The sequence below is a fragment of the Neomonachus schauinslandi genome, chromosome 7 (genome assembly GCF_002201575.2).
Source record: "Neomonachus schauinslandi chromosome 7, ASM220157v2, whole genome shotgun sequence".
Classification (NCBI taxonomy): Eukaryota; Metazoa; Chordata; class Mammalia; order Carnivora; family Phocidae; genus Neomonachus; species Neomonachus schauinslandi.
The window spans coordinates 102,512,229-102,537,743 of record NC_058409.1 but is presented as its reverse complement, the minus strand read 5'-3'; positions in this window follow the sequence as shown (position 1 = coordinate 102,537,743).

Genomic DNA, 25,515 nt, shown 5'->3' with positions numbered 1-25,515 from the left:
TATCTCTAACATCTAATATACATAATAGATACTCAGGAATGTATTTTGAGCAAATGAAGGAAACTCAGTTGTCAGGATAATTTGGGAGGGAATTCCAAAGAGTTGGTGACTGGCATTGCTTAGATCCTTCCTTTTCATATATGGTGAGGACTGGTCCTAGAGATGGAGCTAAATCAAATGATTTTCAGGGGCAGGGAAGGGAGACACAGAGAGACAAGAAACTATATAGAGCTTGACACCATGTGGATTTCTTTGAGGTTTTAAGATATTAGCTGGCTAATCTGACAAATTAAATTATTCAAAATGACCTCCTGGGTAAACTCTCTCAAGACCTGTGCTGACTTTGCACATAATAGATTCTTCATTGATATTGGTTGAATGAAAGTATTTTAATTGAATTATGTTATTTTTGTTTATTTACTGTTTCCCAACCTTGCCACCTGTCTACCCTTACATCCCTCAATGGAATGAAAGTTCTGTGATGGTAAGGTCTTTATCTATTTTGCTTATAGATGCATCTTCAACACTGAGGACAGTGTCATAGCTAATATGCCATAGCTCAACAGATATTTCTGGAATAATGAAGGAAGAAGCTTTAATAACTTAACCCAAAGATCTGCATAAAGGGGGAAATTTTAGAGACAGTGGCAAAACAGAGAAATAATTTTGGGGACAGAAGAGACACTTCTGAGGGCTCTCAAATAATATCTTAAAATGATCCACTGACTTTGCCTATATACAGGGCTAGACACGCCCTCATAAATGATATGCCTCAATTTGAAATTTAAATCCCCACAGGACTCTAGGTGCATACACAGCATAATACTAAATGGCTGATAACTTATGACATTTATTTCCCCACATGAAGAACCACAGGGTAGCATCTCTTGTCAGGAAGGAAACAGATTTGTCAGAAAGGAAACCAGCCATCATATGCTCTTTGTATTTTTTATGATTTATGTATTTATTGGATGCACCCACCACTTAACAACCTCTGGGTACTTTTATATGTTTCATAGACAAAAGGCAGACACTGCTATTGTGGATTATGAGGTGGAGAGGTACCAACAAAATAACATCCATAAATCCCAAAGCACATCATAAAATCATCAAATGCTACAGAAGCTGTATTTAGGCTCTCCCAAGTAATCAGAAACCTAAATGGAAAATACTGAAGACCTGAGCTTTAGTCCTGGCCCTGGGACATACTAGATTTCATGGCCCTAATCTCTCTTAGCTTCATTTGTTTATCTCTAAAATGGGCATAATAATAACAGTAATTGCCTGGCTTATCTTGCAGGGTTAGGGAATCAAATGCTCATGGCTGTGTTTCATGAATCACAGAGTCCCTAGATGTAATAGACTAGCATTAAAAAAAAAAAAGCTCCATATCTGTGTGAATTTGAATTTCCTTTTGACTCTCTGTAATGTGAGCCCCCAAATGATGTTTTATTATTACTTTGTGTCATACTCTTCCTCAAATATGATCCGTGATCCTTTCCTTGATGACTTTGATCATGATCTTTCTCTGCTTGGAATTTCTCTCCCAGTCATTCTCAGTTATTGAGATTCTTCAGCCTCTTGATTCATACCTGAACTACCAGAGAGAAAAGACAACAAATCATACCAATAGCTATCATTTATTAAGTCCTTACTGTATATCTGACATTATGATTTTATATACATCAGCTTAATTCATCCTCATAAAAACCCTACAGGGCAGGTGTTATTATTATCCCATTTTATGAATGAGGAAACTGAGGTTTAGAGAAGGCAAGTAACTTGACCAAGATCATGTAGATAATAACTGGCCAAGTCAGAACTGCAGCTTAAAACTTAGGTTTTTAACCTTTAGTTTTTTTCTACAGTGTTATTGACTGTATTCTCTATGCTGTACTTTTCATCTCCATGGCTTACTTATTTTATAACTGGAAGTTTGTACTTCTTAATCCCCTTTATACATTTGCCCATTTCCCCACCCCCTCTGGCTTCCCATCCCCTTTATTTTCTGTATTTAAGAGTCTGGTTTGTTGTTGTTGTTTGTTCATTTGTTTTGTTTTTTAGATTCCACATATAAATGAAATCATATGGCATTTTTCTTTCTCTGTCTGACTTAATTCACTTAGCATAATACCCACTAGGTTCATCCATGTTGTTGGAAATGGCACAATCTCATTCTTTTTTATGGCTGTTAATAGTCCTGTGTGTGTGTTCGCGCGTGCGTGCATTACACCTTCTTTATCCATTCATCTGTTGATGGACAATTACATTGCTTCCATATCTTGACTATTGTAAATAATGCTACAATAAACATAGGGGTACAATATCTTTTTGAATTAGTGTTTTTGTTTTCTTTGTGTAAATACCCATTTGTGGAATTACTGGATCATATGGTATTTCTATTTTTAACTTTTGCTTTAAAATGTCTTCCTGCATGAAATAAAAATTTCTCCCTTTTGACTTTGGTTGAATGTACTATTTTCCACACAAGGCACATGTGTAGTATGAAGAGAGAGTACTAAATTTGGCATTCCAGTTTCTAATTTTTTTCTACACAGATAAATTTTCCGTCATTGGACACATGATTTCATCTCTTTCAGTCTCAGTTTCTCTACTTGAAAAACGGCAGGTGAGTGGCAGTTGAGGCTGATTAGATAATTTGAGGTTCTCTTTATTTCTAATACTCCTGATTCTGTCTTTGGGCTGATGGGTATTAAGGAGGGCGCTTGTGTTGAGCACTGGGTGTCATATGTAAATGATGAATCACTAAATTCTACTCCTGAAAACAATATTGCATTATATGTTAACTAACTAGAATTTAAATAAAAGTTTGAAAAAGAAAAAAAAAAACAACATCAGCTCCTCCATTATGCCAGGATATTGGCCACATAATTACTTTATTTTTTAGATTTTAGTGGAATTGGATAACCATCCTACATCTGAGAGGTCAACTTGTTCTATCACTTAGACAATTTTAATAGCCTCCCATTGGTCTTCTTGCTTCTACTTTACTTTTATGGATAGATATCCACACACATAGCTGCTCCCCTTTATATGAAACATCTCAGGAGAATTTACTAGATTGTATTTACTACTCTCTCTTTTTTTCTAATCATGCTAATCTTCACCACTCCACTGAAACTTTCTTAACAATGGCACAGTGACTGCCATCTTGTTAAATTCAATGACTGATAATCAGGCCTCATCTTACTCATCCTGTCAGCGATGTTGTCACAGCTGACCACTCCTCCTTCTTGAAAATTTCTTGACACGACTTGTGCTATGCCACTGTCTCCTGGTGTTCCTCCTAAGTCACTGCCTATCTCTTCTTAGTTGGGTTAGTTGTCTCTAGGGCTGTTTCTTCAGCCCTCTTCTTTTTTCTCTCCATCCTCCCCCTTCTCTCCCCCAGGTAATCTGATTCAGTCTCTTAGCTTTAAATATCATCTCTATAGTAATGACTCACAAATTTATATTGTAACTTCAGTATGTTCCTGAGTGCCAGACTCCTACAATTTCCCTCTTCATTGGTCTGTTTGGATTTGTAATTGGCATCACTAATTTAACATGGCCAGAATTCTTGATTTTACTTTCACTCCCAGGAAAATTCTCACATTTTCCTCAGTGTCTCCTGTCTCGGGAGAGAGCACTGCCATTCCCTCACTTGTTTAATCTCTAAATCTAGGAGTCATTCTTGGTGGCTCCTTTCTTCACATCCCCAAACTAATCCAGCAACAAGTCCCATTGGCTCTACTTTCAAAGTTTTTATCCCCCATCAGTGATACATACTTTGTATTTTAATATTATTTAGTTTTATCATATCAAGATCGGTAGCTACAATGACTAGGAAGCAGACACTAACTGTTAATATAAAGAATTTACTGCAGGGAATTTTGAGGTGAAATGCCTCTAAGCCTTTGGGTGATTGTGAAACATTCACCATATCATATACGTGACCATGACTGCAAGAGGAAAAGCTGTACATCATTCTTTTTGCTACACTCAGGTTGCTGTGTTAGTGTGCAACAATATCATTTTCATTGCAATGCCCTGGGCAGTTTTGAAATATCTACTGGTTCACAGGTTGGATTATAGAAGAGTGGGAGTTCATGCTGTAGTTGGGGTCGTCAGGAAAGGCTTTGTGGGCAAAGTGATACTTAGATTAAGCCTTATTACATGGATTAGAGTATATTAAATACAGAGAAAAAAGAGAGTATTCAAACAAGAGAGGAGTTTTGGGGACAAAAGTATAAAACATGGGGTTGTACAATTTATATTTGGGTGGTCTATGGGAGCAACAGGAAGGCTAAAGTGAAAGGTTTAAACAAGTTATAGGTGAAAAGTTTCACATTGTAGATTTCACTTTTTTAAACCTAGTATTTATGGAATACATGTTACCTAGGCAAGTGCTGCATGAAGTGTTTTACATGCTTTTCCTTTTTCTTTTTAAAAAAGATTTATTTATTTATTTGAGGGTGGGGCTGGGGTAGGGTGGGTACAGGGGGAGAGGGAAAGAGTCTTAAGTAGACTCTGGGCAGAGTGCAGAGCCCAGTGCAGGGCTATCTCACCCTGCTGAGATCACAACCTGAGCTGAAACCAAGAGTTAGGTGCTTAAGCAGCTGTGCCACCCAGGCAACCCAACATGTGTTGCTTTATTTAATTATTGCAACAGTCCTATGATGTGGGTACTATTTTTTTCTTTTTTGGATGTGGGTACTATTTTCAATCTCATTTTTTTACAAGATGAGACAATGGCTCAAGGAGGTAAAAAGACTTGCCTAAAATATGGAATGGGGACTCAAAGCCAGGCATTTGGATTTTAGAGGCCCTCCTCTTCCCCACTCCGCTTTGCTTCCTCTTAAAGCAATATTACCCCATTATGATGCAAGTGTAGAGAGAGTAGAGCTTTGAGATAGGCAGAAGGTGCATATTTTTGTCTCTAAAACTTCTAAAAAGAGACAAGCTTAGCCTATCTCCAGAAATAGGAATTATTGCAAATTTTAGTCAGCCTTAGTGGACACAACATTCTGGATTCTGGTATCTTCAAAACTGGGATATATGGCAGACCTTATGGAAAACTGACAGCTAGCTCAAGCTGCCTCACAGATATGTCATACCTTTCAAGAGAAAGGATCTAAATCAGCCAGTTTGTCCCCACTCAGCATGAGGCATCTGTTGGGTGAGGTTTCACGTCAAGCCAATTGGAGACAGTTTTGACTTTGCCCCATATTCAGTCCTTAACATAGATTCTTTGTCGGTACCAGGGGAATAGAATTGGTTTCTGTCTATATAGGCACTTCGTGATAGCAGTTGCAAAGTCATTGCCTACAGAGACCAACAGTTAACATGATGTGTCATGGAGGCCAGATAGAGACCACGGGGATTGTATGAAAATGTAGCCACTACTCAACTTCTGCTGATTGTCACCATATAGAAATAGAGTGTCAGATGATCTTCAAGAGATGTAAAATCCCAGTCAAATATCCTGATTTTTATATATTGACAATACATTAAATGAAAACAACAAAGCACTGTTTGGACCAAAAGAAACAGACCAGTTTGCTACTGCTGACTTTAATGTGCCTCTTTAGTATTGGGAGATACCTGGCTTTTCAAAACTGGCTTTGGGATTAGTTTCTCCAGGAGACTTCTTAATGGAATTTTCAAGAGTGACTTAGAGACGAAGTTGGATTGCCCTTAGTGACCAAATCTGATGCATCCAAAATCTTTTCATTTTTAAGGCCACTAATTCTCCTATGTCCTTCATGCCAACTGAACTCCTAAATAACCTTCTGTATTTGTGGAAGTTTGGGGAGTCTAGAATAAATGACCCAGCAGTGCGTTTCAGGAGTACCACATCCGGAATGAATCACCTTTCATTCCCTTTCATAGATCAGTCATCAGGGGAACCTGATTGCTCCCCTATCCATATCATACTTTGATTCATTTACACTTAAGTGATGAAAGTGGTCTTTTTTTCCTCTCTCTTTAAATGGATACTAACCCAGGAGGGGCTTGGGGAGTTGTAAAGGGGAGTGCTGACTCCTTGGACACGCTCTTGGTTGCATTCTCAAATGGCCCACTCAATTAGGGGTAATATTTCATTGACTTATGTGTATGATGGCTCCCTAGCCAGCCATGTTTTCTAAATGGTCCTGAGGCAAGACTTTGGGCATTGAAAACAGCCCTTCATCACCTTTATGTCTGAGGCTGCATTGGCACAGCCCAGATTGAAGCAGTTATTTTCATCAGGGGGAGAAGCCACAGTCTCTGGCTGGAATGTCTTGACTTGGCTGTTTTCACTTGTCAAAAGAATGGTTGTTCTGACACTATCTGGGGCTGGGTTCATGCAGCTACATTATCTACATTTTGAATCTGGCCATTCAGGTACCTGTCTGGATTTTCAATCAGGGTAAAAAAGAAAAAATTGTTGGATTAAAAAAAAAATCAGGCTTTTTATATCCCTTCTTACACAAATAGTATAGCTGCATTCAGATAAAACCAGTCATTCCTACGGAAGGCTTTAGGTCAGTGCTTGCTCCAAATTGGCCTCAGGTTCAAGTGTGAAGCAGTTGCCTTGTTTGATATTTCCATTTACAGCACAACTTTCACACAATGGGGAGGTGTATGTGTCTATGTTTGTGTGCTCTAGTCTCTAGGTATAGAGGACAAGGGTGGAAATTTTCCTAGTGGGTGGGAGAATACACGATGTGGGTGACCTTCTACTCTCATTATAAGACTGGCTTGATCTGAATCTATATGAAGTAATTGATTGGATTCAGTGATAAAATGTTCTCAGCAGAGAAACCTCAAACATCCTTAAATGGCTGCACCTTTGTCTCTGAATTAGTGGTTGGGTATAATCTGTGGCAAATATAAAGTTTGGAAAGCAGCTGCCATTTGAAGACTATGGTGGCCTTGTGAGGGCAAGTAGTACAACAGTAAAAGCCAAAATAAACTCAGTGTACTGTAGAGATACCTTTCTGATAATGTTGATACTTTACACCCATGAACTCATTTAATCATCACAGCAACCCTACAAGATCATTATTAATTGTTTTTATGATTATTATTATTACTACTATTTTATAGATGAGAAAATGGAGGCATGGAATTTAAGTCACTTGTCCAAGTAGAAGTAACAAAGCTTGGACTTGAAAATAGGCCACCTGAGTCTATACTCTCTCTACCCTGTTCACCCTGCAGTCATGCTTTTCTTTTTCCACAGTTGAATCCCTGAGTCTTACACAGTACTTGGCACCTAGTAGATGGGTTGGATAAATGCTAATGGTTGGATAAAAGCCATTTAAAAGACATGAATTTCCATACAAATGCCAATTTGTATTGTTATTGCTGACACTATTATTGTTAATAATAACAGTTGCCATATATTGGGCTCTTTTTATGTGCCAGGCACCATGCTAGCACTTTGAAAACATTATCTAATTTCCTCCTCATAACAATTTCATTTGGCAAATGGGAACACTGAAGCACTGAACACATAATTATTTACATTTAGAAATTCTGCTAGAAAATTACAATGCCAGAACTTGACCAGAGGTCTGCTCTTATTCCAGAGCTCATTGTCATGATGATCAGTGCTTATGAAAGCTTCTATTTATTTATTCTGTCAAATGATTCTCTTCTTGATATTTTCTCAAGATATATAAAAAAAGCTACTATGATGATAAGCAAATAATAGCATTTGAGATACATTCAATTGACAAATATTTGTTGGATGATATAAAAAATATTGTGCTCAATGGCCTAGGGCAGTGTTTTCCAACACTTCAGTCTTTGTACATCATCTTCATGATTTTTGCCATATCTAAATTCCATGTGAACTTTGACTTAACATTTTTCTACAGAAATTCATTTTTGAAAGCTATTATATATTTATATTCCATAGTCATGATATTTTGAGGGATTCTTTTTTTAAAAAAGATTTTATTTATTTATTTGAGAAAGAGAGAGAGCACGAATGCATGTGAGAAAGGGAGGGACAGAGGAAGAGGAAGAGGGACAAGCAGCCTCCCCGCTGAGCGGGGAGCCAGAGGCTGGGCTCTGTCCCAGGACCCTGAGATCATGACCTGAGCCGAAATCAAGAGTCAGTGGCTTAACTGAATGAGCCACCCAGGTGCTATTGAAGGATTCTTAAAGTGTATATTTCTAGGGCACATTAAAATAATGTTGGTACCCATAGAAAATGCTTTCTATTTAGTATGTATTAATGTTTACTAAATAGTAATATTTTCTCTTTAGAGAAAATGTGCTACCATCTAAAATCTCCTTTCACACTTCCTTTAGTTCACTTATCCCTCCATGGGAAACAGGATACAAAGATAAATAAAAATTTGCTACATCTGCATTTAAGCCAACCTCAGGCTAATCTATGAAGCAAACAATAGTTTGGGAGCAGGTAAATAGACCATGTAGGCTTCTAATAGCTTCCATCCAACTGTCCCTTAAGGAGCTCATATTTCTTTGAGGGAAGCAAGCTATATGACACAGGGAATGGTTCAGATAGCAAGGAAGGAGTTCACAGGAGGCAGAAGACACTGGGTTGGATAGTAGAGTTTCCTTCAGGATGGGCAGGGTTAGGGAGGAGTTGTGAGGTGGTTACTTCCAAGGAGCCCAGTTCCCTGCTCAATATTTCTTTAACTTCTAATTTGCACCCCACTCCTTCAGATGTTTGCAGCTCTGACCAAAATCACAAATCAGATCTGAATTCAGGTCTCAAGGGCAAAAGGGTCATATTTCAGGTCATCTCACCTTCATATTACACTGAAACTGACCTTGAACTTTCTTTTTTTACTTTTAAGTCTATAGCATATACATCTGTTTTCAATTTTGTGAAGAGTAACGAAAAAAAATCTAATCCAGCTTCTCAAAACACTTAATTTTTAAGGAAAAATAGTCTCTTTTTTTCATTTTAATACTTTAGTGCTTAACAAGTGGTGTTTACTTACCAACACAATCTATGCAATTTTTCACCAAGATAATGCATCTGTTTTTCTCTTGTCCATTCTAACACTTACTGTCTTCTAGTGCTTGCTATTAAAGATTGAGAGGAGTTAAAGATGTATGCCAAAGCAGGTAATTTCCTGAAGAGAATAAATGTAACTTAAATGATTTCTCTTTGTTAGATCTTTTTATTCTCTTTTCATTTGGCTCTTTATGAAAAACAAAAAAGGGAAAAATGGGTGACAAATGTGTTTTGGATCCAGAGAGTTGACAGGAAACCTCTGAAAGCAGAATTTAAAAAAAAATTAATTTCCTTGAACCGGAGTTGGAGCTGGCCTTTTAACACTGTTGCACATTAATGCTGCTTCCCCTCCCACTGGGAAGCGAAGGCCCGAGTGGCAATCATTACTGCCAATAGCACAGTTATCCAATGGATTCCTGGAAGGGCTCACTTAAAAGATTCAGCCAGATCCTCTCCAGGGGCTTCCAGTTCCCATCATCCCAGGAATGAAATATTTAGTATCATCTTTCTGCACCTGAGGCTGCCATGGATTAAATTCTTGCTGCCTCCATTACTGGGGCAGCCAAGAGCTCGGGCAGTAGCGATTGGATGTGAAGTGCTTAATGGCTGCACTTGGCTGAGAAAAGAAGAAAAGAATAGGCCAGAACCACAGTGACTCGTGTCGATCAGAGGCTGGAGAATAGACCTTCCAGAGAAGAAGAAATGTACCTGAACTCCCCCCCCTTTATCTGCCTTACCTCCCTTCCACCAGACAGCATATTTCAAAATCACATTCCATATATATGTATAATCACCTATGGTCACCCATTCAATATAAACAAGCCTGTACAAAGGGTGCTGCGTGATAGGTCTTAATCTGGACAAGTTCACCTTGGTTTTCCTTTTCTTGTCTGTTCCAGAAATGTGTAAATTTCCCCCAAAATGTTGTCTTCAGTTGTCTACTTTTCACTCTCTACACTCTGTTTACATAAGCCCCCCATCACCTATGAACTATGGGGATGAGTTCCAAATCTACTGTTTTGGTGCAGTTGTCTTCTTAGCACATATTAACTGCTTAATAAATGTTTATTGAATGGTTGAATGGATGAATGAATATCATTTCCCCCAAGTTCTAGACTTACCCTCTGACTGTGTGTAGAACATCTCTTCCACATCTTGCATGGAGCACTGGGTGTTATATGCAAACAATAAATCATGGAACACTACATCAAAAACTAATGACGTACTGTATGGTGACTAACATAACATAAAAAAAAAAATAGAACATCTCTTCCTAAGTGTCCGTGGTAGACTCAATAATGTTTCCCCCAAGTATGTCCATGTCCCAGTCCCTGGAACCTGTGAACCTTAACTGAGATGACAAAAAGTTAAGGATTTTGAAATGGGGAGATTATCTAGGATTATCCCAGTGGGCCTATTGTAATTATAAGTGTGGTTACAAGATGGATGCAGGAGGACAGAAAAGAACTATGTGATGATGGAAGCAAAAGGTGGAGTGATGTGACCAGCAGCCAAGAAATGCTGGCAGCCCCCAGAATCTAGAAGAGGCAAGGAACGGTTATTTCCCTGGAGCCTCCAGGAAGAACCAGCTCTGCAAACACCTTGATTTTTATTTCATAAGACTACTTTCAAGTTCTGATCTCCATAACTGGAAGAAATTAAATGGTGTTGTTTAAAACCACTAGGTTTATTGTAATATGTTATAGCAGTAACTGGAAACTATTACAATGTCTTATGACCACTCTAACATAACAATCCTGAAGACAAGCTCACCACTTCTCCAAATTCCACCCTTCAATCTTCCCTAATGGCTAGCTCATTCTCACAGTCTCTTGTACACGGGAAATCTAAGTCTCTTTTGCTTTCCGTCTCTTCCTTACCCCTTCAGTCATTCTATGCCTGGAATGTTTCTCTCAAATCTGTCCCCTTTATTTGTAACTGTGATAATATCCCCAGTAGCTAGAACATACTGCCTGGCATATAGTAACTTCTCATGAAATGTTTGTTAAATGAATATGAGTTGTGACTCCTCTTTCCTGATTCCTTAAAATATTCTTTCCATTGTGTGTAATTACCATTGTGAAATCTCTGAGGGTAGGGGCAGTGTCTTTTCCCAACACTCCATACAGTTCTGGAACATATGGTCACCCAAACATGGTGAACTAATAAATGGACTTACTCCTTGTCACCACTCGGCTATTGAATAATGTTAGTGGGTGGTGAAGAGCACCAGTTTGGGAGTTAGATGGAATTGGGTTTATATCTATGCTCTGTAATTATCTCGTTGTGTGATTCTTTCTGGCAAGATACTAACCTTTTCAAACTGCAGTTTCTTCAACTATAAAATGGGATAACGATTTCTCTCACCTTTTGGGTTATTCTAAGGAATGCACTGGGGTTTGGCTCAGGGTAATAAATGGTCAATAAGTATGAGCTCCTATCATTATTTCCCTGTAGACAAGGAAGGACCCACATTAAGCCTCTTAGTTAGCCAGTGGCTGGAGTGTGGGTTGTATATTCATGTGTCGGGGTACAGCAGCATTAGCAGAGAAGGAGGGCAAAGAACAGGGGTGGGGAAAGCAGGGAGGCACGCATTTTGCATTCAGTAATCGAGTACAATTTGGAAACACTTGCCTTGTGTAGCCCTCAGCTGCCTGTGAAATTCATCTGAATCTTGTTCCGTTGGCCTATGGGGTATTTTCAAATACAAATTAGGTTGGCCAGAATTCCTTTTCTGCACCAACTCTCCTGGGTGCAACTTAGAGGTTATTAAGATGCCTAATAAAAGGAGAGAGCACATTTAATAACATTACCATGAGCTCGACAGAGCTGAGCTATGTGGGCCCACGGTGCCCCAGAGCCCGCAGCCTCCTGCCACCGGTGCACTTGCTTAGAAGGGGCCCTATAATTATCCACATTTAAAAAGCACCATTAAATCCATCGAGGCAGTCATGTCCCATTTGCAGGGCCTTTCTGCCCACATTACCCGGGAGACTCAGGGCCTGGCTTCTTGAGGTGGGAGGAGGAGACAGAATAGATGAAAGTTCTTGGGCTAACGTGATGGCTGGTTAAATTCACAAAATGGCAGATCTGCTAAGCACCATTGTCATCCCTGTAGGAGCTTTTCCTCCCTCTCTGTATTTATTTACCAGACTTTTATTGTTTGCCAAGTTTCAGCACTGTACCACCGCTTCTCCTGCAGGATCCCCTTTAATCCTTACAACAACTCATTCAGTAATCATTGGTTCTCAATAAGCAGTGATTTTCCCCCCCAGTGGACACTTGGCAATATCTGGAGACATTTGTGGTTGTCACTGCTGGGTTGAGGGGTGCTACGGACAGCTAGTGGGCAGAGACGAGACCAGGGATGCTACTCAACACCCTGCAGTACACCAAGCAGGTCCCGACAAAGATGGTAGATGCTTCTCCTTTCCTCATTTACAAATGAGGAAACTGAGGCCTGGAGTGATTATGAGATTGTCTGATGTCACACGGCTGGTAAGGAGTGGAGCTGGCAGAGCCTGAGCTCTCATCACCATGCTACATGGCTTCCTAGTGTCTCCCGCTGCACCCATCCTCTGCTGCTCAGCTTCTTCTCTGCCCTCATGACAACCAATTGCAATTATACTTATTGGGAATAATATGATGTTTGCTTTGGTGGGAGTTATTTCCTATAAAGAAGATTCCTTTGAGCACATATGAAATCACTGCACACCTTGAATGAATTAGTGGCCTGTGCAAGAATGGAGTCTACATTTAGCTTTAATTTACATGAAATGTGAACATATTACTCTTTTTCAAGCACCTAATATCTATGTGTGGTTTCAGAGATATTCCATTCCAAATAAAGAGCTTGTAGTGGTTTCAGAGGTAGTGATCTGTAGGGGGGAGCATTTGTTGGCCTGGAGCAGAGGAGGTGCAGTGCACTGGAAATGATACTGATCTGGAACCAGGTGCTCTACTCTGTTTGGCCTCTGGGCCTTTGCACAGCCATTCCCTCTCTTAGGAACACACTTCCTTCTTCTCTTCTGGCTCATTCCTTTTCTTTCTTTAGATCTCACTTTAACAACCGTCTCTTGGGAAGCTTTCCCTAGAACTTGGTTAGGCATCTTCCTGTGTGCTCCCTGAGCACTAAGTCTTAGATCAACTCTATCCATAAGGAATAAAATGAGCTGCATATGTAGTTTAAATTTTCATGGTAGCTACATTAAAAATATTAAATAAGGGACAGATGAAATTAATTTTAATAATCTATTTTATTTAACTCAATATTACAACATTAACATTTCAATATGTAATCAATACAGAAGATATTAGTGAGATATTTTACATTTTTTGAACTAAATCTTTGAAATCTGGTGTGTATTTTATACTTATAGCTCAACTCAATTTAGATGCTAAATTTTCAATGGTTAAAGTGAAATATAGTCCTGCCAAAATAACAAAGCTGCATTTAATAGAAAAATATTTCACACTGCTTTAGTTTTTAAATTTAAATTTATTAAAATTAAATTAAATTAAGAAATTCAGTTCCTCGGTTTCAGAAGCCACATTTTAAGTGTTCAACAGCCACATGTTCTAGATTACTACAAGTTACAGTTAGTTGAAATTGCCTGTTGATTTGTCTTTTCCTCCCACTAGATCATAACCTTTTTGAGATCAAGGATTTGGTCTTGTTCACTAGATTTGCCAGTGCCTCGCACAGATTTTGGTACATAGCAGGCACTCAATGAATACCTATTGAATGGCTTGAGATAATACATCTAATTATAGTTTTGCCATTGACTTACTGTGTAATCTTCATAATTCAAGTTCGTCTCTAATAAAATGGGAGTTTGGAACACTTTTGAAAGTCTGTTCCACTGGGTGGTAACAAATATCACGTGATCAAAGGGATTTGTGGTCAAACAAGTGTGAAAAACACAGGGTTCAATAAAAGGATCAGGTTTCTTTACTGCGGGGCTTCTCATGGCCTTCTCAAGGCCTTGAAGGTTTCAGTGCACTGTGACTTGCCAGGATTAAACTTTTAACTTAATTTTAATAAATAAAAAACTTTAAATTAAAGAGGATGTCCTGGGGGGCCGGGGTGGCTCAGTCAGTTAAGCGTCTGCCTTCGACTCAGGTCATGATCCCAGGGCTCTGGGATCGAGCCCCACATTGGGCTCTGGGATCGAGCCCCACATTGGGCTCCCTGCTCAACGGGAGCCTGCTTCTCCCTCTTCCTCTGCCTGCCTCTCTCTCTCTCTGTGTCAAATAAATAAATAAAAATCTTAAAAAAAAAATAAAGAGGATGTTGGGATAATAATCCCAACATGTATGACCATGGAACTTTTTCTTCTCAGAGCATTTGCAGGACTGGCTCTCCCTGGAATACAGTCCACGAATGCCTGGGTTGCCATAAGTCTCTTTAGCTGTGACTTCTCCAGATTTAGTCTGTGTTTAGGGTGATGGTCTCAAAGGCTTGTGACAATGTGCACCAATTTCTTTTCGGTTTTATTAAATCTATCCCTTGACAAAAAAGGGGTGTAGAGTAACAATTCACTCTTTGCCATCAAGTGACTCAGAATCAATGCCTTACCTTACTCAAGAACAGATGGTTTCCAGATTAGAAAGTAGGAGTTCTTCAAATAATTGCTCATTGTCAAAGGGGCAGTGAAAACAATCTTCATCTATTTATTTCCTCTTCCCATCCCACCTGAAAAGGTACACAATACAAATATGTTACTTGCCCTTTTCTTAATGGCCAACATAGTGTTTGCAATGAAAACACAATGTTTGGTCCCCATTAGGAATGAATTATTAGGATGCCTGGGTGGTTCAGTCAGTTAAGCCATCTGCCTTTGGCTCAGGTCATGATCCTAGGGTCCTGGGATCGAGTCCCACATCAGGCTCCCTGCTCGGTGGGGAGCCTGCTTCTCCTACTCCCTCTGCTAACCCCTACCCCCCACTTGTGCTCTCTCTCTCTCTCTCTCTGTCAAATAAATAAATAAAATCTTTAAAAAAGGAATGAATTATTAGATGGAACTATATGAATTTACCAATATTTAACCACTTTTGACCTACAAATATGAAAATTTCATATGGTTCAACCTACTAGTTATAATAAATCCCTCTACTCGTAACAGTTAGTGGGAAGCTAAGGTGGAACTACCTTTCTGAAGAAATATAGTTTAGAAATATATAGCAAAGTATTTTTTTTTAGATGCGAATGCACTATATTTAAACCCTCTCAAGAGCAAATGTTGAGAATTGTGTGTAAAGTAACAGATCAAGCCATGTACACATCATGGATTCAGACTGTAGTCCCACAGAATAAATCTTTATATATCATAGAGTCATTACTGAATTACCACCCAGTCCTGCATGCTAAGAAAGCCTAAATTTTTCATCCCTTCTCCACAGGTCTAATATTTATCCTCTAAGGCTTTGTCGAGCTCCCAGCATCCCAGAGCTATGTCTCCCTGTCCAAACCTGTACTTAGTGTTCTTAGGGATTTTTGATTGGTACATTTAGTCAACTGTCTTCATCATTGTGAACAATGTTGCTCCAATTGGGTCAGTTAATAACCACTCAGAATCTTTAACTTATTCACACTGGCCAGTCTTCTCATTCTGCAGTTTTGTACTCAACATGCCAAATGCCAGGACCTGAATCTTGGACCAGCAAGCCATGAGGAGGCCCAGCAAGAGCAGAAAGGACATTTGCTTTGGTGTCCAACAGAGTTGTTTTCAATACTAGCCCTGTACTTGACCAGTGGTAAATTTTATTCACATTATTTAATTTTCTCAGCCCCCTGTTTACCAGCTTATTATAAAGGATTTTATAAAGGATAGAGATGAACAGCCCAGTGAAGAGGTACATAGAACAAGGTCTTCAATAGTCCCTAGAGGAGATGTTCTGTCCCCACGGAACTGGGGTGTACCCCCGCTCCTGGCATGTGGATGTATTCACCAACCTGGAAGCTCTTACAGCAAAGTTTTATTGTGTGTATATATGACACTGCAATTCTTTTTTTTTTTTTTTTAAGATTTTATTTATTTTTATGAGAAAGAGAGAGAGCCAGCGAGCACACGAGCGGGGGCTGGAGGCTGGAAGGGCAGAGGGAGAAGCAGTCTCCCCACCAAGCAGGGGACGCAGGACTCGATCCCAGGACCCTAGAATTGCGACCTGAGCCAAAGGCAGGCGCTTAACCGACTGAGCCACCTAGGTGCCCATGACACTGCAATTCTATATCCAGGAATTTATCCTAAGACCTTAAAGGATAAATACACAAAGATGTATGTACAAGGATGTTTGTTGCAGTGCTATTTATAATAGCAAAAATTGGAAGACATTTAAACTTCCAATTGGTTAATCATAGTAAATCTATATAGTAGAACATAAGGATGGTATTAGAATGATGGTATGTATCTGCATTTCTTGGCATAGAATGATGTCTATGGCATATTTTTAAGGAAAAAAAGGTAGATTTCAATTTTAGCATTTGTAGTATGATCTCATTAAAATAAATATCTATTTGTGAGTGTATGTGTATAGGTACAGAAATATATCTAAAGGGATTTATGTTAACATATTAATAGGAATTCTATCTGAATGATAAGTGTAAAAGAGATTACTTTCCTTATGGGATAATACTTAAATTGTCGTTCATGTGTAATGCCCTGACATTCCTATGGTAGGAATTTCAAGGCTCTTGGCCCAGATAAATAGGGTGGGTGTAAGATGGAGACAAGTTTGTTTTAACTCTATGGATTTTTGACTGAAACTCTCTGTGAGTTTAACTTAGGGAAGAAAACTCTAGGTTGGCTTTATAATCTTGGAAGGGTTTCTATGCTACTCTAATAAATATTAATACTTTATATGAATAATAATGCCTTACTTTCAGCTAGCTTTTTGGAATGCTGGCACACACATTATAGCACTTCCATTTACTGAATACTTGGTAGGTGGTTGTGCACACATCTCTATTTTTTACACTTTACAAGGTAGGAAAACTCCCCATTTTGCTGATGAGAAGACTAAGCCTCAGGGAAGATAAGTAACACAAGATCCCACTGCTGGTGAGTACTAGGTTGGTTTTTTCCATTGTATCATATTTTTATTTTGCATTATTTTACCCTAAATCACCCTCCATCTGATTCCTCCAACATATTCTGGAAGCCTGACACTCCTCCAAAGTTTTCAACCAGGTGTGGAGAAGCCCCATGAAGATAGTATTGCAATGAAACACATCTGTGGAGTCAGACTTCATGAAACTGAAGCCTATTCTACTGCTTATTGGCTGTGTAACCCTGGGAAAGTCTCATTTTTTCTTCTGTAAAATGAGGTAGTGATAGTCATACCTATGTTATAGGCTTGTGAAAGGACTAATTGAAACAATTCAGGTGGTCTAGTTCATGGTAAGTGGTGGTAGAAAAATGTTAGCCACTGTCACTAACCTCTTTCCTTCCTTCCTCCCTCCCTCCCTCTTTCTTTCTTCCTTCCTTTCTTCCTTCCTTCCTTTCTTTCTTTCTTTCTTCCTTTCTTTCTTTTTCTTTCTTTCTTTCTTTCTTTCTTTCTTTCTTTCTTTCTTTCTTTCTTTCTTTCTTTCTTTCTTTCTTTCTTCCTTCCTTCCTTCCTTCCTTCCTTCCTTCCTTCCTTCCTTTCTTTCTTTCTTTCTTTCTTTCTTCTTTCTCTCTCTCTCTCTCTCTCTTTCTTTCTTTCTTTTCTTTCTTTTCTTTCTTTCTTCTTTCATTATCCTTGTAAGAACCTCACATGGACCAAGAAAGGGAGACAGAGGTTCCATGCCTTATCTAAGGTCATGCATAGCTGATAAAAGATGGAGTAGCTGTTTTTCAGTCTTCCCATTCCACAGAGGGCACACACGGGTTGTTCTGAGTAGAGGGTAGAAGTTGCAACGGGGGCTCAGGGTAGAAGGGCGTTTCTTCTGGTAATACATGCAGTAGGTAAATGGAACGAAACAGTAACTAGTCCAACCCAGCCCCAAACCACAAATGTCAACAGATATTTTATGGCAGAGAAGGTGCCAACGAACATGTCACATGCTCTTTTGAAAATAAATGAAGCCACATAGGGACTCTAAAGTAAAAAATAAGAACTGGGCTGTTTATGGATCTCCTCTGGCTTCAGTTTATGGTGTTTCAAATTCCACAGCAGGAAGAGGCACTGTAGGAGGAGCCCCGCCGTATGATTGAGAGGTCGCCTGGCTCTCTGTTATCTAATTGCATAGCACCAGGCAAGTCACTGAGGGCCTATGTGGCTGCCTTATCACCAGTGGGGTAAATAAACTGTTTGTGGGTTTGTTAGGTCTTGGTTTTGTTGCTCTAAACTGAAGTTCAAGTAAAATACAGTGGTCAGTTCCAAAAAGGGTTTGACACTTGCTTCCCTTTGGAAGCCATATAGGAGGTGCTTCATTGAATCAGACAGTAAAGTTCCTCAGAGATTATCTGGTGATTCTACTTTACTGACATTTAATTTTTTTTTTGGTCAGTGGTAGATCCTTTTTTACAGAGGAAATTTAATGTAGAACCTGAATATATAAAACATAAAAGGAGAGTTGCCCTAGTTGAAACAAGAGGGCCACCTTTGTCAACTTTTCTTGCACCAGAGGCCGTCTCTGTGGATCCTTTCCAGAACCAAGGATCCTGGAGAGCATAATTTGAAAATGTGCTCTTAAACTTTGATAGGTACAGAATCACTGCTGGTTACAAAACAGATGCCTGGGTCCCCCCCCAAAATGAAGGAGTCAGAATATAAACTTTCAACAAGATACTCACATTCTCTAAAATTCAAGAATCATTGGCCTTTTCCAGTGCTTTCATTGTATAGGTGAGGAAACTGACATCCAGAGTAGGGAGGTCCAAAGTCACACAACTAATGTCCATGCCTAACATCCAGGGCTCTTGGCAGCTCACATAGACTCCTTAGTTGCATGCAACAGAAACTCTGGCTAACATAAGCAGAAGAACTCATTGGAAGGCTATTTCATGCTTCATAAAATGGAAGAGAAAGCACAAGACCCAGGAGTCAGTGACGCTCCACTGAAGTAGACGGCAGGAAATAACAGAGTCCCTTGAGGAGACCACTACCTGGAAAAGTCAATTTCCACCAGTGTTGGTCCTTGTGGCACTTTATCAGTAGTCAAAATCTCAGGGGAGAAAGTCTGATTGGCACAGCTTAGACAAGGAGGTCCCCTTGGCTGGGGATCACAGTGAACCTCGACCAACAATTCCAGAAAGACCTTACTCACTGGGTATGATAGATCTCACCGAGGTGATGCTACCATAGAAAGTGAAATGCAGGTTAGGAGGCAAAAAACGACATCATGCCCATGCAATCAGCCACCTTTTCCACCACACTGTGCTGTCCCCTCTGCGGGGGGAGGGAGGACGGGGGCAATGCTTCACACACACACACACACACACACACACACACACACTCTCTCTCTCTCTCTCTCTCCAACTGAAATGAAGGGGTTAAGGTGAATTCTGTGGCTTAACTATCAGCCAAATGACATTTTAACAGCTTTTTTGGCATAGCCTGGCTGGACTGAAACCTTCGCTGCAAAATGCCTTAATCCTTGGCCTCTAAATAGAGAGTTATTTTCAATTTCTTCAGTTCCTAATGTTTTAAATGGAACTACTGTTCCCCTTAGAGCACCCAGTGGCTGGCTGGAGACCTTTATTGATATATATATAAATTACCCCAATCCCCTCTGCTGCCTACAGATCCAATCATATTGAACTAATGTGCATATAAATAAAAACCTGAAAGTGTGGTTTATGGCAATAAGTAGTGCAGCCGAAGTTTATACCATTCTGCAAAGACACCTTGATACATTGCTGATAATCTTCATAATGTGTTTAAAGAGGCAGTGTGTCAGCTCATGCTGGAGCACCCTGGGAACTGAATGGGAAATCTGATTCCCGAGCTTCTGATTGACCAAGAGAAGAATCTGTCCTGCCAGGAGGAGGCTTACCCCAGGCAATAAGGGGCCCAGAGGCAGGAAATCCTTTCCTAATGTCTCTATAAAGAGATGGGCTGGCCTGCAAAAGGTACAGGGGTTGTACTATGAGTTCTCCTGCCATCTTTTTGCAGCCTGTGTTCTCTGATTAATCCTGATAGCAGCCTGGCTCCAGAGAAGCTGGGAATAGGCTGGGAGCGTTTTGCAGAGCAGAAGTCTTTTACCCCACGAAGATGTTTCAGGGGACACCCTGGAGTGATGTGTTCATTTCTGGAGGACAGTGTACCCTCCCTTACCTGTCTTCAGTCTATTCTGTGCACTGCAGCCGGAGCAGTCTTTCTTGAAGGTAAATCTGACTATGGCTGCACTCTGCACACTTTCAATGACTTAACTAGCCTTGTTAGCCTTTCAGGCTTTGAGCCACGCCCACCGCTCAGCCGCATCAAGTTCTGCACTCCCTAGCCCGCCTACTCCAACCACTGTGCTCTTTTCTTCTTTTACTTTGTTGTGAATGTTGTTGTCTCTGCCTGGACTGCACAGTTCATATAACATAGGACCAACTCCCCACCGGTTGTGCACATCTTCTGTTCCACTGAGGAAGTTCCCTTATTTGTTTGCCTTTCTTCCCCATTACCCCATTAGTCTGAAGTGTACTTCTTACCATTTCTGAGGCCCATCTGCCTGTGCTCATAGTCTCCTTATTCATGCACGTTTCCCTTACCCTTCCACCTGGAAATCAACTCTCCCATGTCTCTCATAATGAACTTATTACTTTTAACTTAATATCATATTGATTTATGTGTGTGCATTAATTCCCCTTCCTGTCTGGATATGCCTGGGACTGGTTCATCTTTGAATTCTCTCGAGCTCCTACCCTGCCTTCCTATAATAGGGACTCAGTAAGTGTTTTGCTGGTTCTAAGAATGAATGAATGTATAAATGCATGGCTGTTGGCCATAGCAGGAGATGCCAGCCCTAGACAAGAACTCAAAGTGGGAACTTTGGGCAGTAGGTATGAAAAACATGAAGCTGCCTGTATGCCTGGGAGCCTGGGAAAAAGGGGCATGTAGCATGGAGGTGTAGGGAGGGGAATGGAGAGTAGAGGTAGATAGGGGAGGGTGGGGAGCGGGAGTAGTTCTGTTTTTGAGCATTTTGCCTAGGGCAAGCCCTAAAGCTGAGCCCAAAGAGGAAACAGAGGCAAAATAAGGAAAACACATCATTCTTGCTCTGTGTTGTAAGAAGTGGCTGTGTGTGCCCCAGGGATTGGACACAATAATCCCTTTGAGGTTTGGGTAGAAAATATTAGAATTTGTATTTATATGGATTTATCATTTAAGAATTTCCTATTTTTTATATGTTTTAATATGTCTCTATTACCTTAGTGTTGTGATATATGTATGTGATATGAAAATAAATACGTGCATATATAGATATCTATATGTTGGATTGGATGACACAATTTCTCGTTTTAACTAATGGAATATGGGCAATCAAAAAGTTCACAGACTGCTGGGGCCCCTGAGTGGCTCAGTTGGTTAAGTGTCTGACTCTAGCTCTCAGCTCTGGTCTTGATCGCAGGGTCGTGTGTTCAAGCCCCATATTAGGCTCCACACTGTGCTTGGAGTGTACTTAAAACAAAACAAAACAAAACAAAAACGTTAACACAATGTTACTTTAGATATTCAATCCCTGTGCTCAGCTAGAGGCTACCAATAACCTTCTAACCTTGAGCTGATATTAACAATTTCATCTACTGTCCAGGAAAAAAATATGTAAGGAAGTTCCTTTAGTTTACCTGTTTGTATGCTGTTTTAAGATCTCAGCTGAAGTTCAGTGTAGTGTTGTAATAAAGTACACTGCCTTAGGAGCGTTCAGCCTTTGTTTCTAATTCTGGCTTTGCCACATACTAGCAGTGTGAACTTGGACAAGTCAGCCTCTCTGGGTCTCAGTTTCCTCATTTGTAAAATGGGATTAATATTAGTACTTACTTCAAAAATGAGATAATTCTTGTGAAACACTTAGTAAAATGCAGGGCATATACATCATAGCTGCAAAAGGACCGGGTCTAGGAATGTTAATCAGCTGGTGACCACTTCTTCCTGTGCCCGTAGCAGACATCACTAATTGATCTCAGGCTTTTTCCTTCTGGACTTAGACTAGACCTCAGGATTAGGTCACATAATGATTTTTTTCCCCCGGGGGCAATTGCAATCTCTGAAAAGCATTTGCTACGAGAAGCTGCTAATGTACAGAAACAACCTTGTGGACTTTCTAGCACCAGGAGAGATCCCAGTGAGACTTGAGGAAGAGCTTTTCCTATTTAGGATCGCAGTGGGATGTTATCAAGCAGGTCTTTGAAAACTTTCCTCTAGGGATTTTTGGGGCTATGGCAACAACAATGAGGATAATGCCTCACATTTTGAGCAGTGCTTTATAGTTTTCAAAGCACTTTCATGCACATTTTCTAACTTCATCTTCATAGCAACCCTGCCTGGCAAAGCAGAGCAGGCAAGAAAAACAGCATTTTTTTTTTTTTAAGTGAAAAGAACCCTAGAGACTTCGTCCAACCTCCTCATTTTATAGACAAAGAAATTGATGCCCAGAGAGGGTGACTTATTTCGGGTAAGCTACTTGAAGCCCAGACACTTGTGTTCTACTTCTTGGTATCACCTACTGTTCCTAGTAAATGCTTAATAAAGATTAGTTGAAAAAGGAATGAATGAAGGAATGACTCTATAAATGAAGGTAGTTTCTTGTGGCTAAATCAGGACCACTAGAACCACCTATCTGTGATCGGGGTGGCAGGGAACATTTCCCCCCAAACACCCTACCTTATTAATTGCCGTTGCTTGTATGTTTACCTGGAAGTACCAGCAGGTACCAAATATAAGAAATGGCTCAGCCCAGGTTTTGGCCTTTACCAGAAGCTATAGACTCTTGGGAAGGAAATACTATCATTTTGAGAAAAAGTGTAGGTGGGGAGTCTAAATTCCATAGTGTTGAGTTGGGGATGGGGAAGGAGCATTTGTTGGTGATGTTTTTGAAATATTAGGGTCTTGAAGATTTAACAGCCTCATAATGTTGAAGTTTGCTTTACCTGTGGTTATAGTACTACCTGGGCCTCTTTTCTGAAGCTCTCACCTGTCCTACTTCTAGGACTAAGGGGATCCCACCTCATCCATGTTATGTATTTTCATAAGTTTCCCTTAGTGAGAAAGGGGTTCCATACATGGCTGATCTTATAGGCGAGCCTAATTTGGGTTGGTTCTGTGATACCACGGGGTCACATGGAAATAATGACAGTGCGGTGTCTGGGTATTTGGGATGACTAGACTAGCAACATGAATATTTTCCTAGGCACTAATATGAATTAATTCTCTCCTCTCTTCCTTTTGAATTGAATGCTGACTTTCCTAAGCACTCTAAGGAGGTACAGAATTTAAAGACCGTCAGGAAACAACAGTTGGGAGATGAGGCAAAACATCTACAAGTGAGGTAATTAAGGGATAAGTTGTAGATCTGACCAGGATTAAGATGGGGCAGAATTATAGCATTAGAAGTTCACTGAAGGAGTTCACTATGGGCTATAGCCTGGAATTTGAACTGGATGTAGAAGAACAATATCTCTACTATTTACCTCATAAAGCACTTATTACATGCCAAACACTATTCTTAGTAATTTATAAATATTGATTCACTTAATCCTCATAACAAACTTATCAAATAGATACTCATCACCATTTTATAGGTGAGGAAATTCAAGTGGATGAAGCTTAAGTAACTCACCAAAAGCGGGGGTGGGACTTGAACCTAAGGCAGCCCAATGTCCAACATCTTAGTTACTACTGTGCTACCTCTCTCTTGGAGTAAGGAATTTGGAGGGCAGAGGACAGGGTAAAGGTGTGGGCAACAAATGAGGAAAGAATATTTATTTATTTATTTATTTATTTTTATTTTTTTTAAAGATTTTATTTATTTATTTGTCAGAGAGAGAGACAGAGCGCTAGCAGGGAGAGAGGCAGGCAGAGGGAGAAGCAGGCTCCCTGCCGAGCAAGGAGCCTGATGTGGCACTTGATCCCAGGACCCTGCGATCATGACCTGAGCCGAAGGCAGACACTTAACCGACTGAGCCACACAGGCATCCTGAGGAAAGAATATTTACAATGGGTACAGTGTACTCAGGAGAACCAGCTGGGTTGGAGTATAGAGGTTAATACTGGGAATGCCAGCAGAGAATTATGAAAATAGGTAAATAGGTTTGGGTCTGATTATAGTTGGTGGTGATTAGAATAGAATAGAACAGAACAGAATAGAATCTGATAATAGATTTGTGGTGGTTTTAGGTTTTAGAATCCATGGATTCTTTAATATTCCTCCCTTCAAGAGGTGGAACTTGATTGCCCTCCTCTTAAGTATAGAGTGACTCACTTCTAACTGAATACAGTGGAGGTGATGGTGTGTGACTTCCAAGACTAGGTCATAAAGGCATTGTAGCTTCCTTCTCTTTGTCTCTTGGGTCTCACTTTGTGGGAAACCAGCTGCCAGAGTGTGAGGACACTCAAGAAGCCCTATGGAGAAACTCACCTGGTGAGGAACATAGGCGCCTGCCAACAGTCGTGTGAGCAAACCTTCTTGCGAGGGGTTCCCCTAGCGTTGGTCAGGCCTTCAGATTACTGTAGACCTGGCCAACAACTTGACTGCAATCTCATTTTGACAGCTTTTTCTGGATTCCTGAACACAGAAACTGGAAGATAATGCTTGTTTATTGTTTTAAGCTGCCAACTTTGGGGATAATTTGCTATATAGCAATAAATAACCAGTGCAGCCCTTGGTGCTATGTTGAGTTTAGACTTTATCTTATAATCCTAGCCCCATGCTTCATATCGAGTGCCTGGTTGATAAATGGGTCCTAAAATGAATTAAAGATGATAGGGAGCCACTGGACATTTTTGAGCTGGTGAACAACATGATGACAGTACGCTTTTAGAAAAATTAATGCAGAGTGAGTGGGCAATGAATTAGGGGTGGAGGACATTTGTGGTAGGGGGGCAATTCAGTCTGTTGAAATGACTCAAGCATGTTTAGGGTGAGGGGAAGGAACAAAACAAATACAAGTTCCACGAGAGTCTGGCCTTTGCTTGTCTTTCTTTACCACTAGAGCCCCAGAGCCTTGCACAGCACTTGGCACATCACAGGCATTCAATAACGTTTATTGAATGAATGATTGAATGAGTGAGTGAGTAGGTGGGTGAATGAATTGGGTGAGTGAATAAAAAAAATAGAAATGTGGTGCTCCAGAAAACTTTGTTTCTACTTTTCTTTAGAAATGAAAACTCTCCAAAGATTCTATAGGTAATATCTCAAGTAGATCTCAGTGACCTCAAACTCTATTTTCTGTTTCTGTGATCCTGATTGGGGCCAGCTTGTTTTCAAAGCCCATTCTCATTCTGAAGTTGATTTTAAAATATTCCTTTTCTTTTCATATCATTCATGCCACAAACATTTACTGGGCATCTATAATATACCTGGCATTGTGATGGGCCCCAGGGGGAGAAGATGAGTGAAGGAT